The sequence below is a fragment of the Uloborus diversus genome, chromosome 4 (assembly GCF_026930045.1).
Source record: "Uloborus diversus isolate 005 chromosome 4, Udiv.v.3.1, whole genome shotgun sequence".
In the NCBI taxonomy this organism is placed as follows: domain Eukaryota; kingdom Metazoa; phylum Arthropoda; class Arachnida; order Araneae; family Uloboridae; genus Uloborus; species Uloborus diversus.
In genome coordinates, this window is record NC_072734.1 from 152,204,703 (window position 1) to 152,219,097 (window position 14,395).

Consider the following 14,395-nt stretch of genomic DNA (forward strand, 5'->3'; position numbering starts at 1 on the left):
TAAGACAGTGAGCTAAAATCTGTCATAAATGACAAAATTTGTCAAACGAAATCAAGAATCCTTGAAAATGAGTGAGACATTCTGAGGTTGTATTATTCTGCTATGATATCTATACATCCTTTATTTATTTATTTATTTTTCTATGCAGTGGTTTTTAAAGATTCTTCGTTGAAACTCTTTATGTACTACTTGCAATTTTTCCATGACACCGAAATGTCCGAACGGAAGGATCACACCAATTTTGTTTTGAGGAATTGAGCTTGTTTTAATTTTTCACTGTTATTAGTTGTATTTTTGCAAAACCTTTTTAACTATAAATGCAAAACTTTACAAAAAGTACCTGTGTTTAATCTATTTTTCAAACCTAAGTGGTACTTTTTATGAATAACATAGTGTTTTTTCTTTCTGTAGTGTGTTTCATGTTTAGGTCTTGAAGGAAGTGATTGAATACGGTGAATGGAAAGGCCCACATTTTGAAATATAGTAACTATAACAAATAGATTATTTTTTAAAAAAATTCATATTTTTTACTTCTCCAATAATTTTTATTTAAAGCAATAAATTTAAAATTCAATGGATGAATACTCTTATATTGTGTTATGTAATCTTTGTATAAAATATTATTGTGCCATATAGTGAAACATTATTCTTAAACATTTTAATAATATGACAAGCAATCTATTTTATAAGGGAAAAAACACCAAGACTTTTTCTTTTTCCCAATTGCGTGCCTTTAGGAAATATGAATGCTGAATGCAGAATGCACAGCGTGGTAAAAACATTTATCTTCTTCTAAAAATTTACTTTAAAAGAATGAAAATAAATAATGAACAGTAGGAGAGAATGGATTTTTATTATTCCCTGAAGCTTAAATATGAATGTAATAAATCAGCCCTAAAATAAACAAAACTTTAGATTTAGAAAAAGCACCTTAGAACTATGGCTACAATTCATGGGTAAAAAAGAATGCACATTTAATACAACAATTATTTTCCCTGCTTTGCTTTCAAAGTCATTTATTTTCTGTTAGTTGGGGGCGCTTATGGTGCCAGCAGAAATGATTAATGACCTTAGAGTCAAAGAACTAAAAGATTAATATCTTCAGAAACTTGCTGTAACATTTCACAAAATGTACGAGCTCCTTATGTGTAACTTCATCTTTCCTAAGTTATAAAATTAATTGATTATTAAGAGGAAATATGTAATTGAATCTATGCTAATATTTTTGAGATTATGCACGCAGTGAGAAAAGTACGCAAGTACGCACGCATGTGAGTAAAATATAGATTTTTGTGTTAAAGAAAATTGCGTTAAATGTTTAAATAATTTTCCAATAATGTTTCACAAAGACATAATTACTGTTAATGAGGCTAATACAGGTCGTGGCGTTTCTAGCACGGATGTGACCCGAAACAACAGTTTGTGGAACCTCTCCCCCCTCCCCCCGTCAAAAGTAACTTTTAATTTTTACCGTCAACATCAAGTTCGAACAATTTTCAAAGCTAACATTTTTTGGCATAATGAATCCATGTAAAATATGCCCTAGACACAGATGCAACCACACCTTTAATGAAATATGTTCCATATGTTTGCCAAAACTGGATGGATTAGATATAATTTAAGGTATACCTGAGAGAAAAATTTCAGAATCAAAGTTTTCTTATCTTTTACAGATTGTTAAATCCACTTGGGATATCACCCCCCCCCCCCAGGCAGGTGTTGCCGGGCGGACCATCCCCCCCCCCTCCCGCTCGTAGTGACGCTGCTGAATTCAAGCTTTCTGCATATTTTTGTATCAATTACAGCACATAATGTGTTTCCATTTACTTAATCATGCATAAGCATACTCGCAAAAGCGAGCATCATTGAACAACTTAATGTTGTGAACAAGGTAAATAAAAATTATTCCCCTATTATCATTTTTTTTTTAAATGTTTATTTTCTTGTAAACGAGTTGTTTAAAAATAAATAGCACAACTGTCGTTATTTGCAGTCTAATTTGTACAAATAATAACAGTAACAAAAAGTATTTGAACTTAAATAGGCTAATAATATGAAACTTTAAATAAGAAATAACAACGCATAATTGCACAAAACTTGCAGCTTTGCTTAAAAAAAAGCCATGGTTTTTCTTTATTATCAAAACAAATGCATTCAGCTCAGTCATGCTTTGAAGACTTTTGATGTGAAAACAAGGCTCTACTATTTCAAGCTATGTTAGGAGAGCTTAATGTATGACAGAATCACACACGAAGGTTTCAAAAAAAGAAAGGAAAAAAGTTCATTTGTTTACCCAATAAAAAAATATATTCGTTTCATGAAATCTGAAGCCTTTGATTTCCATCTAAACCTTTCATATATGAGATGGTTTTGTCACAGCCGTTCCCTACAGCTTTTATGCCACAAATTAAATTAGTGAAAGAAAGTTCATATAGAGATAAAGAATATCCTTAAATCTCAAGATAAATTTATTCCTTACAATGTTTGGTCGAACCAGAAGGAAAAAAGAAAAAAATTTAGAATGAAAATACAAAAATAATCGTTTATATCAACAATAAAATCAATCTCTCTTTTCTAGATGACAAATAAAGTGCTTTCCTTTCCCTGCACTTTGATTTGATTCATCAAACTTAAACTCTTGTCAAATGTTAAAGCAACGGAAAAATGCGCTTTGGTTTTTACAAATAACGGCTTAATTTCTTTATTTGATCCAAAAAAAAAAACTCAAAATGTACTCACAACCTCTTATTTATTGATTTTTGTTGATAAAAAGATTTTTTTCTCAGAGCAGATAAACTGAAAATTCAACTGCCCAAAAAATACCATAAAAATAATAAAATCAGAGCCTTTTTTGTATTTTTCTATGTACCTAATATCTAGCTTACGGCTTAGTATTTGTTTTAATTAAATCCGTTTGTTAGATCAGGATTTGTAAAATATCTGTTCACCCTCCTCTTAGAAGCTAATGTCTTTTTTTTTTTTTTTTTTTTTTTTTTTTTTTGATCTGTTCAAAATTGAGCAGAAAAGCATTAAAACCAAAGAGAGTGGCAAAGAAATGAGCAATCCTCGGCGAGATCCTTCGAGCAAAAAAGTTTGATCGAATTGAACGATTCCATAAAACGTTAGGAGAACACATTCTTGCCGACAGACACATTTCCCCATCTAATAACACACTTTGTTTGTTTATATTTTATTTTAGTTTTCAATTTTTTTCTCTGCTACAAATTATCATTTCTTTTTTTAGTATATGAACGAAGGTATTTTTTCCCTCTATCTGACAGTATTTTTTTTAGTTGAAATTAAACATAGTTTTAGTAAAATAATTTTTTCAATAATTTCATAAAGGAATCACGTATCCCCACATCAAGGGATACATGATCCCTTCATGAGGGATACTTGATCCCACTGAGAAAATACATAGATTTTTCATTAGATCAGCAATTTATTTATGGATTTTAGTTTTCTGCATAATGTTTCTAAAAAATAACACTATTTCTGATTTTCTTTATTAGATTATACTAATGTGAACACAAAATAACGTTGCACTAAAGGGAAGAAAAATGTAAGCATCAGTATACTTATAAAAATGAAAAGCAAGCCTAGCAATGTATATATTTTCAAAACCCGAGAAGTCAAATGCAAGTTCTTAAATTTCCACTCAACCCAATTGGATGTAAGCAACTTAACACAATCATTCGATTTTAATACACTTTTGTCAATTTTTTAGGAAGAATAGATTGATCAAGCACATTGCATTTTCGCTTTAGAAAACTTATTTCAAACTCTAGAAATCCAATTTTGCATTCTATCCGTTAATGGGTCTATATAATGGACAACTCACTTTTTTGTTGCAAAATCTAACAAGAGCAAAATCATTTGTTTTTTCATTCAAACAGGGTTTTTACATCTATTTCAACTTGTTCAAGCTCATTTGTCTGATCGGAACATAATTCATCAGTAGAGTTAGTTTATGCTTGAATGTTTGAGGTGTTATGTGGTGCGAACTGATATTTTAATTGTTTAGCATATTTACTGCAATGATTGTTTAAATCTATCACTTATACTAAGATACATTTTATTATGTGAACGTGGTTTTGGATGTTTAAAGTTAATGTCAACTAAGTAAACAACAGTTAGATTGTTCTCATTGCGTTTATTTTGTCATGTGGATACTTGATCCCATGGGATCATGTATCCCTCTAAACGAAGGATCAAGTATCCCTACTATGCAGTTTTACAAACATACTTATTCTATTATTAACAATCAAAGGCAATTTACTAAAAATGTGTCTCTATTATTAAAGACTGTCTGTACCTTAACATTACACTTCGGTATTTTTTTTTTTTTTTTAAGTTGTGTATAACAGGTAATGTAAACTTCGGAAATCTTTCCGAAAAAAAAGTTTTCCTTGACACACTCAGACAATAATTTCTTGATGTAAAACAAAGTGTCACCAGTTTTTATGTACAAGTATAACTTTAACATAATTGTCAGGTTTCAAATCTCTAATTAATGATTTTGGTACATTTTTGGCTGTGGGATCATATATCCCCTACTTTAATTTTTGAATTTATTTTTGCTTTTAGGGATAATTTTTGCCTTGTACTTTAAAACTTCTTTCATATATATTTTTGCTCAACAGGTAAAACGGAGTATAGCAATTTAGGGGAAATGTTTTTGACACACGCCCGAACTATATCTCCTTCATTAAGCCTATCTTTATTATTTTCAACGAATTGTTTCCTTTTTAAACACACAGTTGTGTCACGAAAAGCTGAATGAAACAAAAGGAGATTCAAATTCAATCATAGACACTTCGCAAATGTCATAAAAATTAGCATGACTACAGCTCACATCAACTTTAATTAAAACCGCTAAGGTTATTGCCATGAAAAAAAGATGACAAATGACTAAATTGATAAATGGCCATGATTACGTCGGAAACACAAGGGAAAAAACAAAATTAAAGCCAACTCAAATTAATAAAGATATTAAAAAAGCCGCATCTCGAGCTTTATTCGAAACATCTGTTCATTAAAAGTCATACAACTGGTTGTCACAGTGACTTCATGGTAACTTGAATGGTAAAAAGTAAGAAAAAATAAACCTGTCCAAGTTAATTAGGTTCAAGCGAGGAGACATGTATATAAAGGTCATAATTTTTAGTTATGCTTTCTTAAGTCATTCATGACTTTTCATCCGAAAACGTTTCATCTCCCTTTAGGTGCCCTAACTGCTTTTGGCGGTTAGACGTGTCATTAATTTTGCTGGAGTTTCTGGAGTTATTTTCGTATTAGCATGGAAGTCATCTTTCGCTTTTATGTTGCTTTGATTAATAACATGCGATGCATAATGCTCATGGAAGTTTAATTTCTTAACTTATAGTTATAAAAACAAATTAATGTATACACAATTTAAATGAATACTTTCGGTTTCTCTTATGGGTCATTCTTCAAAAAATAACTTTTCTGTCACACGGCTTTTACGGTAAAAACTTTAAGGAACAATTCATTTAACAATGATTTTTAATTTCATCAAAAAAATATCTATTTAAACCTGCCAACAATTTTTTAATAGTAATTTTTATTTTAGTATATTTTTGGTTCACAACATGTGAATTCTCACATCGGGGGCATGTCACACACCTTGTGTGACTATTTTTGTTGCTTAATAACTTGATTAATTAAAAGTATATACTTATTTATTTATTATTCCTTTCACAAGTGTCTCAAATAGTAATTGTTTAAGTATATTTATTTTTTTAATATTTTGTTTTAGTTCGTTTTAGAAGGACAAGGAGTCATGTCACACAATAAATTCTCACCTCTGTTACCTAAACACAAAATGCCATTCCTCTTTAACACGTGGCAGTAATGACGTCAAATTTTATTTTCCATGATACAAGGGAAAGTGGTTATATCAATCCATGATATAACCCTTTTTTATTTTCAGCCATAGTTGAAGTTCTGAAAATTTGTCGAAAACAAGAAGATAGATTTTACTTTAAAAACTTAGTGTGGTTACTCTAACTTCTTACCTCCGTGAACTTGAATTTCAGGAATGTCAATTTATGTAAAAATAGAAGTGAACATGCTTTCATATGCTTAACATATGCAGATTGTAACAAAGAAGATAAAAAATGTCCATGAAAAATGTATCTATTAGGCCTATATTAATGGAAAGATCCTCACTTCCGTCACAGATCTTAACAATCTCATAATTTCTGAGGGGAAAATAACTGATGGGGGGGAAATACATCAATAAAAGGCATTCTACCAAAATTATATAAATTGCCAGTGTGGTGTAATCCACCATACATTCCCTTACCATTTGTTTCGATTTCGCGCAGGAGATTTCCTCAGATCAAACTTCGCTCTGAGGAAATCTCCTGCGCGAAATCGAAACAAATGAAAAATAAGGGAATGTAATGTGGATTACAATACAGCCAGTATATCCTCAAATTTACTAAATGCTATTTTTTAACCAACGTTTGAAACTACAAATTAAGACATACATTAATGAAGAGAGCTTAATATTATATTCCCACTACTCACTGACACTAAACAGCTGACTGTTTGCACAATTAACAAAATTACTACTTTGATATTAAATAGACCTCAATTTTTAAATATAAAAAGGTTTTCCTTTTTTTCTTTTTTCTGTGAACAAGGCTTTTTTTTTTATTTATGAGTAAAGTAATTGGAACTTAGCTGGGCCATTGTTTATGGTTACTTTTAGTAGGAAACACTTTCATGCTTGAATGAAAAAAAGAAAACAAAAGGTTCCGAAACTGAAAAATATTTGCGTTCAAAAGTTACGTTTCCTGGAGAATGATCCATATTAGAAAAATACACAAATGTAAAACCACTGAAATTTGAAATTCCGACTCTATCCTGAAAGCAAGGACATTAAACTGGGTACATTTTAGTGTTAAATTATTTCTTTTAGTTTTGCTGCGCCACTTTTCTAGCAATATTTTAACTATTTATTAAATAAATAATTGATTCCAGACTGAAAATAGTTACCTCTGAAGCTGAAGGTACATGGCATAGCAAGAAGTTTAAGAAGTTTGATCTTAAAATTGTAACAGTTTGTGAAGTCCCAAAAATGTTTACTATTATAAAATGATTGCGTTTTTGCTGTAATTTTTTAAAACATTGAGTGAAACCTACAAATTTCAGTGCAGTTTTTATTTACCCACTATTCTACATGTTTCATTTTAAATCTTCAGTATGGTTTTTCATTCATTAAAAAATTTACGCATTCAATTCATTCACAATTATTGATTTATTCATTCACTTAATTTCGAATATTTCACAAAATTTCTCCTAATGTATTTAATATTCATTTACAGATTTACTCATAACTCATATATTATGTACATTTACTCATAATTCATTCATTTTGTAAGTTTACTCATAATTCATACATTTTGTAAGTTTACTCATAATTCATACATTATGTACACTTACTCATATGTTATGTACATTATATATTAACACATTCATTAATACATGTGTTCAATAATTCAGGTACTTTTTTTTTTTCATTTCAAAAAAAATATTTGTAGTGATCAAATAGAAAATATTTTATTTATATATTTTAACTGTCCTTTCGTCCCATGTATGGGGCAAAGTGATAATTTTTTGATGACAAAAATTTAAGGTAATATTGCAGTACTAGGACTATTATAAAATGTATCTATCGCTCACTCTGAAGGTATTGCAGTTTTCAAAATAAACTTTTGACTTGATAGTTTAAAAAAAAAATGTGTATTTATCTTAACTGCTATTTCACTCTGTAGTTTTAATTCTCAGTAAATTAAGTAAAAAGCATTATGAGAGAACATTTTCTTCATAATATTTTACAGGATATGCTGCATAACACTCATGAAACTTAAAGTTCTAACTACTATATAACGAAAAAATACACTCATAGATACCTCTTAAACAGTGGCGCACACAAAGGAGGGGTCCAGGGAGTCCGAACCCCTCCCATAGGTCTTGCTTTTTTCAACCGATTGATTACGAATCTATGTATTTTGTACGTGGAATAATTTCAAACAAAGCTAACAATAATTTCAGTTCTAATAAATGTAAAAATAAAATCATCATCTTAAAAGATTTTTAAAAATATTGTGCACTTTTCCTATAAAAAATTGCATATAAAATGCAGAATGGTGATTATAAATGAATACACTATAATAACCATGTTTACAGTTTTGTAATTACAGATTAAAATGAGATTCTACGACCTCCATTTTTTAATTATGAGAAAAGTAAAAGCGTAAATTATTTTGCTTTCTGCTTATTTAGTTAAGTATATTTCATTGAATAATGCTAAATTATTTATTCATTACATGAAATACAACGCCAGCTCAGTCCTTTCCAGGCGAGGACGGCAGTTTCATGCTTATTAGCACTACATCAGCCCGGCATAGGAAAGTGACTGAGCTGGAGATGGAAAACCTCTGAAGGAAGCCAAGAGCGCCAAACAAACTGGTAGCTAATATAGAATTAGACCAGATCAGACGAGTGACCGAAGCAATGATTCAGTTCATATGAAGTAAAGATTGAAGGCAAGGCATGATATATTCAGTAAGTTACCGGCCCAATAGCCAGGGCTAAGGCAGAAATACATGAAATACACCGCCAGCTCAGTCATTTCCAGCCGAGGACTGCAGTTTCGTGCTTATTAGCACTCATCAGCCCGGCAAAGTGAATGAATTCAGTCACTTTCCTATGCCAGGCTGATGAGAGCTAATAAGCACGAAACTGCAGTCCTCGGCTGTAAATGACTGAGCTGGCGGTGTATTTCATGTATTTCTGCCTTAGCCCTGGCTATTGGGTGTAACTTACTGAATATTTATTCATTACTTTATTACTCATTTGCTTACTGTTGTTCGTTCTCGTGAATCGATAAAATCAAGACAACATGTTTGACGGCGTATTGGGGCGGCGTATATGATATGGGAATAGGACTTTCGACTTTGAATCCTCCCCTTGCAAAATTCCTGTGTGCGCCAATGCTCTTAAACATTCAACAGGCGAAATTTAATCCACTCCCTTACAAAGTTATCCGCACAAAACGATCTTATACTTTCCAACACGTACGATGAATCCATTAGTCTCCGGAAGTGCAAAAATGGTAAAACACTCTGTTGAAAACTACGTACGTTTAGTATACAGAAACTTTTTAAGACACAAGTCTCAAGATTTATAGTTTGCTAAATACCATTGAAGGTTGTACTAGCCAAGTACAAAATTCAAAAATATATACGGTGTATTGAATATTCATAGAAGGAAATTTATAAAAGGACATTTTCTTTTACTTTCAACACAAATCATTATTGATTTTTCTAGCCTTCTTTTCCGTAACAGTTTTTTTTTAATACATATAATCATGAGAAAAGGCTTAATGCATCGTAAATAATGTCTCAAAAACAAAAGGAAACGTTAACAATTATTTAAATAATTTAATAAATATTGAAAAATGAAATTTTGTGAAAGTGACACTTTAAGATTGGGATATACCCGTATATATGTCTGTCTTCCATCTTCCTAACAATTTTCAAATGTTTTAACTAGTTCTAGTAAAATAAAATTTCTCTTGAAATATTTGAATGAAACGCCTCATTCTCATCTTGCAAATTTGGAATTGACTAATATTTCGTTCATTTTTGAACAGTACAAATAACAACGAAGACTAACGCCTACGGTGACATCTGTAGTCGATGAAAAACCGGAGCAAAAGGCAGAGGGGCACCCCCCCCCCCAAAAAAAAAGCAAGGGCGTAAAAAAAAAATATCACAGAGACACCCTTCTAAAAATGAGAAAATTACCCTTTAAACACCCACCCCCTAAAAATGACCCCCTCCCCGTGGACGGGCACCCCTACAAAAGGATTTTCTTTCGGCAAACTTTATTTGAAAGAGATATTCATGTGGAACATCCATCTACAAAAAAGCAGTTTTTGATTTGACTGTTTCATCTTTTTGGATGGAAAAATTTAACTTGAGTCTATATAAGAAATTTTAATTTCTTTATTTGCAAAACCAATAACACAAAAAGTTGTTTTGCAGCATGGAAAAATGTAGAACTTTCCCCAGAACTTGAACACATTTTCAGTTTTTGTTCTCAGAAACATAAAAACAGTCATTAATAAAAACAAAAATCCGGTTCCCGTAGATTTAACATTGGCACTAGTTAGAGATCGATTGATTGAATCAGAGTGAACATTGAGTTCAAAATACAAACGATTTGTTGTAAACATAAATAATTTCTAAAATGAAATTTCATTTTTAATCTGAAGTTTTAATGTTATTTTTTTACATTAGGAAACTAAAAAAAAAAAAAAACTCGAGGCTCTTTATTTTCCTCCCAATAGAGAGAACAGCAAACGATTTTATTTTTAACATTAATAAGTTATACTTCTTATTATTAATATTGTCATTACTATTTAGTTTATTTATTAGATGTTTTATATTTTTTTAATGGCAGTGAGGAAAATATAGTCTAATAGAAAAGATGCGAAATTAACTTTTTTGAGTTTCATAAAAGTTTTTCTAAATTAGTTTTACGTATTTGTTAATTTATTTGTTTTGTTCCCTAGATTAGAAAGTTCATGCGGGGAAAAATGTCTTTTGGAATCCAGTCCTACATTGCGTTCGGGTCTCTTACGTTTGTACACTTAAATGTTGAAAAAAACTGGTTGAATTTAAAATGTTCCTATAATGAGGACAACCTTACCAGTTATAATTTTTTGAAATATAGCATATAACATTTTGAAAAAATGAACTCGATATCATTTTAATGTTAACTAATAGTTTTTTATTACGAGACATATTTTGTTTATATAAATCAGTTTTCATTATCAAGAAGAAATAACTCGTAGTTTAAGCCGATTGAGAGATATTCATCTCATGTTGGAAAAAAGTTTTGAATAACAAAAAACTTCTGATATAGTTTAAAGATAGAGGAATAAAATTACTAAAAAGAATGATATGCGTTCCTCTGTGAAATTAACATTAGCAACGTAAAGGATTAAATAATTCAATACGGTGGACTAGTTTTATTTCCTCGATCTGTAGGGAAAAAGCTTCATGTGACTGCAAGTAAAAAAATAAGTAAATAAAATAAAATGTAATTCTTTTCATTTTATGTTTCTACTTTTGTTAGCATTTGATTTATTTATTTCTTTGTTCTTTGACAAACGTCTTAAAACTAAAATATTCTCTCAGGAATTGCTTACAATTAGCTGCTTTTGCAAAACATTGTAAAAGTTACTTATATACTCTACTTTTTTTATATTTCTTTATTTATTTATTTATTTTCCAGATTATTACTTTTTTCCCGAAAACTTCTCACTGTCTTCAGAAAATTTTACTTGAGTCCGCTATCACCCCTTACTTCAATGCTAACTATGGCACAAGTTTGTTTCCCAAGTTTAATCTACATTTAGTTATTGTAGATGATTTCACTAAACCCCTGCGTGAGAAGAGGAATGAAAAAAACATTTTGTATCATTTACCTGCTCTGTTACGAGAGCAATTGATTCTGATCTTATGAAGGATATGACAATCCTTGTAGCAGAATTTTTTCAGCGGTCTGCAACACAGATTTAAAAACCTACAAGGTAAACCATCATAAGATTAATTATAATGCCTTTTGTAAATCATTACCAAGGAGTACCTGAAAGCCTAATACTAAATTCAAAAATTATGCACCATAAATTTCTATATTTCTATCTTTTCTGTACAAAAAGCTAACCAACTGCACAAATACCAGAAGACTGCGAACTTAGCCCTTTGCTCTCGCCCTAGTGCCTTTTGTCCTTTTTACTTTTTCTTCTTATTTTATTCTGAGCTGTATTTTCTAGTTTTATTTCGACAGATTTGTGCAGATAGCAATTTTTCAAGCAAAATTTTAATTCTGAAATAGTACACAGACGTCCTCAAAAATCTGCGGCGGGCTTCGCAACGTCGCATTGCATCTGCTATCAGGATGACAATTGCAGAATTTTCATTGCCTTTTTGAAGAGTTATTTCAAAAGGATTGTGTGCCATAAATGCGGACAACGTCAAAAGTTTTGCGGATAACGTCAAGAGCTGAGTTTTGGTTAAAATAAGTTCAAAAGCAATCTACCATCCAGAAGTGAACAAATAATTTACTTCATTCTTGGAATTTCTTGGAAGTATACTATTGAACGTGCGGCATGGTGGGGTGGCTTTTATGAAAGAATGCTGCGCTCCGTGAAAACCAGCCTACGCAAAAACACAATAAGATCCTTGTTGATGCTGAGCGAGTTAGAAACCTTTCTTGTAGAAGTTGAGGCCATGATTAACTCCCGACCTCCAACCACATCTATTTTAAGTTAGAAGATTCATCGTCCCTTACATCAGCCCACTTTTAAATTGACAAATAAGCTATGTGATTACCAAATATGAAAGACGGTGATTTAAATTTGCCAGGAACAGGGAAAAACTTAGTCATTCTTTTACGGGAAGAGATTTTAAACCACTTTTGGAAAAGCAGGATTCAATTTGAAACCCACATATTACACTTACCTTATCAAACAACATGGTTTTGAACAATGTTGTGTAATTCAGATATTCAGACAACTTCCAAGAACTTCTTGTAAGACGGGGAAATTGCGAAAATCTTTCCAGGAGAGTTTTTCAATATTTTTTATCCCCTCGCTCTTTGTTGCAAAGTGTCACGTTTCATCATTCCCTCTACCTACCGCTTGGCATATTTCAAGCTATATAAAAACACATACCTGCAGTTCAGAAGCAAATCCTTATGTTATAAATGTATTACTCTTGACAAAGTGATAATATAAGTTGGGTGAGACAGGAGCATTGTTTTTATTCGAAATACAAAGACACTGTCTCCACATTATAGCGCATGCATCCGCAGAATGGATTTTATGAAAGCAGGAATGAAGAAATCAAAAATCAGCTAAACTCTACTTTTTGTCAAGATAGTTATTTTATCTTTTTAGAAATGCTGAAATTTTAAGAAAATGATCGATTATTTTTCTCAAAAGAGCAAATGCCCAAGATTTTTTTTAACATTCTAAGTTTAACAATAGGACACAATTTAAACGTTAATCATTATCGATGTTCCTCAACACAAAATAAAATCAATGAGAATAATATGCAAAATCGCTTTTTTCTGTCTTTAAAATAAGCGCAAGAAGAAATTTTTTTTAAGTATTTAATCTGCTGATTTGTTTTTATAAAATGTGTGTAGTCACATTGCTTGTTACCCTTCTTTTCCGTCTTCTCACCAGGGGCCGAATTTAGCTCCATGCCGCCTCTAGGCAGATTTGAAATCTGCCGCCCCATGCCCACTAAAAGAAGCAAAAGCTCAAAAACACGCAAAAAAGTGTTTCCGAAATTTAAACTGTCAACCTTATGAAGAAATGATGACGTTACACATTCAGTGGCACCCCGATGGGAGCTTTTACAGCGATCTCCCAAAATAATTCCTTATTCAGCAAATTTTGCAGACGTTTCGGGAAATTTGAAGATAATATTGCAACTTATTCTTTTTTTTCTTTTATTAAGTTTTTAAAGTTGTTTTTTCATGATACCTAACATTCCTTCTCATTAGAGATTATGTACGTAAGTATCATATATGTGTAAGCTCGTGTTTTATCAATCGGTTTAGAATTTTCCTAATTTATAAAATATTCATTTAAAAATTGTGTGATTAAAGCAAAATTTGCTGCCCCTTAAAATTTTGTCACCCTAGGCAACTGCCAACTCTGCCTATTGGAAAATTGGGCCCTACTTCTCACTAAGGGTCAAAATTTTGTGAACTCCCTTACACCTTCAAAACGTGATATAGACGATGTCTTACTTTTAATAGTCTCTTTTGAACTACTACATATGAGGCAGTAAGAAGCAAAAGAATATAAGTGGAAATTTTCAAGTTTTGAGTAAAACGCGTTTAAAGATAACATCCTAGGTAGACTTTCACTAATTTTTTTCTCTCTAAATCATGATGTACAGCAGCACCTATCAGGCTACTAGTACAGTGTCTTGCCCCAAGACAGAGGAGTGATTCTGCTACTATTTCGACTGGTTATCTTCAATTTTTTTATTTTGCCACTTACATAACTTTCTTTCTCACTGCCACACATAATACTTTTTTATTTGGCAATACTTAATTCATTACCCATTTCATTTCAAACTAAAATGTGAATATGAATTTTTCCAAGTGTGATGCTCATTTTTGAAAAAAAAAAAAAAAAAAAAACCTAGAATTCTTATACTAGACAGCTCGATTATCACATCCAGCGACTGCAGTTTTGTTCTTGTTAGATCTCATCAGTCTAGATTAGTGAATAATCGAAGCTGGAGGCAGATGTCATCTCATTGAAGCTGAG